At 51.1% G+C, this 4,057-nt stretch overlaps 1 protein-coding gene across 2 annotated transcripts in view; it reads left to right on the forward strand.

Moving 5' to 3' along the window:
• The first annotated feature begins 458 nt into the window (after window positions 1-458).
• OSR2 (odd-skipped related transciption factor 2) overlaps window positions 459-4,057 on the forward strand; it is a 7,634-nt gene continuing 4,035 nt past the window's right edge. For both annotated transcript variants that reach the window (XM_029923557.1, XM_029923559.1), the window contains exon 1: window positions 459-825. The gene's annotated coding sequence lies outside the window, so the exon portion shown is untranslated. The remainder of the gene's footprint in view (window positions 826-4,057) is intronic.

Here is a 4,057-nt window from a genome sequence, read left to right on the forward strand (position 1 = left end):
CTAGAATTGATTGACTTTACCCTTTACCATGTAAGATGGTTATATTAAACGTGTTAAAATGTGGAAATTAATCCGACGAGCGCTCCAAGTGAAACTACAAAAAGCCCTCTGGATTCCTCCGCAGGGGCTTCAGGAAACCGAGAACCAGTTGTTTGGTTTCTAACAGTGTAAGGAAAAGTGGCACGAGAAGGAAGGGGGTGGGCTTTGCACGTGTGAGAATTTTGAACGGAGTCACCTTCGGCTCATCTTCCTAACAGGGAACCCTCCAGCAAACCTGTGCCTTTAAGACTCAGTTGCTATCCAAACACAAGTAAACAGAGTGGACCATTAGCGGGCGCCGGGCTCGGAGGCGGAGCCAGGCTCCGAGGGCCCGGCTCCGCGGCAAGACGCCCGCCCGAAGGGGAGGCGGGGCTGCTACTAAAGCCCGGGACTCGGGGCCGCGAGCAGCCTGGGGAGGGACGCGGGCGGGGACAGAGCTCGGAGCGCGCGCTGCAGGAGGGTGATGGCCCTGCGAGGCTGCAAGCTCCGACCTAACCCGGAGTCCGCGGCGAGAGGCTCGCGGAGGCGCGGGGTGCCGGGCGAGCGCTGAGCGCCGCTTAGCACCTCCCGGGCTTTACAACCTCCACGTCCACAGTCTCCGACGAAGGCGAGGATCCGCTCTCGTTTTTGCTGCCCTTCGTCCTCCAGATCATGTCCGCGGCTCCCGGGATTCCGCTCGGAACAAGAAGTTTGCCCGGCGAGGACCCAGTGAACTTTCCGAGCCGTACGACTAACTACCTGGGCCGGGTCTGAGCAGAGGTGCCCAGGCTGACCTTTCTGAGCAAGGTGAGTGTCCACTCTGGGAAGGGGCTGCAGCCGCCCCAAGGAAGAAAGGATGGGAGTAGGGGGTGTAGGGGACACTCAGATTCTCGGTCCCGCGTGCCACAAGTTCAGAACTGTGAAATCCTATGGATGCAGTCGGGGCATTGTGTTTCTCACTTTATCTGAATACAGGCACGCCACTCCCAGCTAGCACCCAACGTATACACACTTGTATGCGCTGTTTTTAGTTTTGTTTTGCGACTTTTAATCTAAGTATTCAGCAAGGCTTCTTATAAAAGCGGATCGACCTACGTACGTTCAGATCAAACTCCATAATCCCATGTGCTTCTGATGGGGCCGTAGTATTCCTGGTCCCGCTGTCCCGGGGCAGCCGCAGCAGCGCGGATGCGCGGGGACTCACAGTGCCTGCCTAGCCAGCGCGTTTCAAGAGGGAAGTTACAGTTCAGTCCTAGGTAGTTCTCCAACCTTGTGCTAGGCTTTTGATTTTCCTCCCAGCCTCCAGTCCTGGAGGAGGGGGCAGAAGGCAAGTTGCTTAGGGTTTCAGCGCTTGGCTTTTCGAGTAAGAGCGACAGAGAAAGGAGTAGTGGCAGTTGCAGAAAGGAAGGAGAAAAAGGTGTTTGCGGGGGGGGGGGGGGGGATCCGTCTCCCTACCTGTTAGCAGAGAACAAAAGAGGGCTGGCGTTTTCCCAAGCGAAACGGCGCGGACAGCTACTTTCTCTGCTAAACAAACTGCAGTCCTGAGCAAAACAAGAAAATTACTCACGCAGGGGGAGCGGGGGAGCAGAGAGAAACAGAACCCAGATTATGCGGAAGGCATCTTAATTTAATTAACTCCTTGGGAAGGCAGAGGCGCTGCGAAGGGGCAGGAACTTCGCAGCCGTTTTCCTCTGTTCACCTGATCCAGTCTGGCCATCATTATTACTTTTTAAATGATCTCCTTAAATCTACTGGGACTATAGATCTGATTTATGTAAAATTCCATTGTGGCTTGTGCTGAAATTCAGCAAGCCTATGGACCCATCAGGCATTTCCCTCACTAGCACACAGGTTTTAGCAGATGACCCCTGACTGTGTCTTATTTTTAGATAACTCCATGTAATAACAGCATTACCAAAGAGCAAGACTCTATCAAATTACCACGTACCTTTTCTCTCCAATGTTTTGAAAGCTTCAGTGGAGTGAAATTAGTATGTACACATCTCACTTGTTGACAGCCAGTGAGTTAAATTTTACAAAACTTCTGTACATGCCTGGAAATCCCTGTGAAGAAGACTAATAAAAGAAAAGTAGTCTCAGCTTCACCGAAATATTTGTTTTTCACTGGTTCTTTCCTTGTAAAATTAAAAGTAACCAGTGATCCGAAAAGGGGTAGTAAAGAAATGACAGCAGAGGATGGTGGCCTCTGTTATTGCTTGACGCTCAGTGGGGGAACTACATGCTCAACTCCAGACAAAACGAAAGTACTTTAGATCTCTTAATTGACATAAAACACCTTTTGACATATATTTCCAGCAATTCAGTAGGAGAGTGGAAATCTAAATTCCCTGATTATTTATGGCAAAAGTGTTTGGTGGATATTCAGAGTTGTTACGTTTAAAGGGTTGAAGTCACCACTGGTTTGCTCTTCTCCTATGAAGAAACTATCTGTCCTGCAAATTAAAATCAAAACTTACTATGAAATGGCACTTTTATGCTGCTTTGGAGCTGAATTGTAATAGAGTTGCTCATTTTTGTGTTACAAACCATTTGGGAAAAAAAGGAAGGAAGATGGCACTCAACTTTTTGTTGGCAGAATTAATGTGTAATGTTTATGGCAGATTTCACTTTGTGCATTTGAAGTGGAAATTACAGGGGGTGATATCCTTCAGTTGACAACACCCCCCCCCCATAGCAGTGGTAGGAGTTGTACATTGCCTCCTGTATTTATTTCTAAGAAATCTAGTCTGGGAATACACCCAAATAATAATTTCAGTTTCCTCTCTATGGGAGACACTAGGGGGAAAATAATATTTTGAATCTCTGGAAAATCCTCATTACACAAAAAGAAGGAAATAAATGTGTAATTTATTATTTTTAGTGGAACAGGAAATAATCAGATAGATTAGAAGGGATGTTAGTAGAATCCTTTTTTTTTTTTTTTTTTTTTGCCTTTCTAGGAGGACTCGAGGGTTGCCACTGAACGAAAATGAATCGTGATTTGTGGTGGGAAAGTTTATTACTAATGGAGGTTTACAGTTGCGGTTGACTGGTCTGACTGAGACCCTCTGACTGTTCCACACCTCTCATTAACCCCCAGTCTGAACTCCCATACCGAATACCACCCGGCAGAAGCGGTTCATTAATAAATCCCTGTCTCCGAGCATTCCAAACAGAGAAGGAGGAAGGGAAGGTGTGGGCCTCACTGAAGGGACCAAATTCTGCCTTGTCAGAGCGCTGTGTCATTAGCGCAGTCTCCCAAGTCCGCCCTCAGACCCACGGGCAACGCTTCCCAGCGCACTAGAATAGGTTCAGGCGTGTAAAGGGATGGGTGGGGAGGGAATACTGGACAAACTTTCCCACCTTCCCGCTGGGTTCAAAAGCCAGGCTTAAAAGGTTGATGGCTCTAACCGATCTGCCTGCCCCTCTCCAGGGAAAGCACTTAGCTGTGAGTCCCGCACCTGGGGAGCAGCCCTCAAAGGCAAGGCCTAGGTCTGCGGAGCTGGCAGCACCGCTGCTAAAAGGCGGCTGGCAGTGGGAAGAAGTAGGCCCACCCTGAATGCAGGTGAGGTGTCCTGGGGAGCCTGGGTCTGAAATCAGACCTCCGTATTGCCTGCCATTGAGGGCGCAGAAAGAGGGGAGTGCGTGCGCCTTGCTTAGGCCCAGTCCGCACGCATCTCCCAGCAGAAGAACGACTTTCCTCCCGGCTGACAAAGCCGCACTGTACCCGGCCTCCGAGGCTCCCCTGCTGCCCCTTTCTTATTCCTCCCCAGGGAGCCCACTTTCCTCTCCGCTCCTCTCTTCTCTGAGGCCTCCCCGGTGTAGGAGCGGCTCCCGGGGCCAGGCCGGGAAGCCGCTCCGGCCTCCCGAGAACTTGGGGCTCGGTCTGGGAAAAGGGGTTCCGGCCTCAGGGAGGTTCTCCGCCCACCCACCCTTGTCCCACACCACGCACCCCACCCCACCCCCCGGGAGCCTGAACCATCTGGAAGGGATCTTGGTGGGGGGTGGGAGGGGACGGCTCCTGGGAAGGAGGAGAGGG

Source organism: Suricata suricatta, chromosome 15, assembly GCF_006229205.1.
Source record: "Suricata suricatta isolate VVHF042 chromosome 15, meerkat_22Aug2017_6uvM2_HiC, whole genome shotgun sequence".
In the NCBI taxonomy this organism is placed as follows: Eukaryota; Metazoa; Chordata; class Mammalia; order Carnivora; family Herpestidae; genus Suricata; species Suricata suricatta.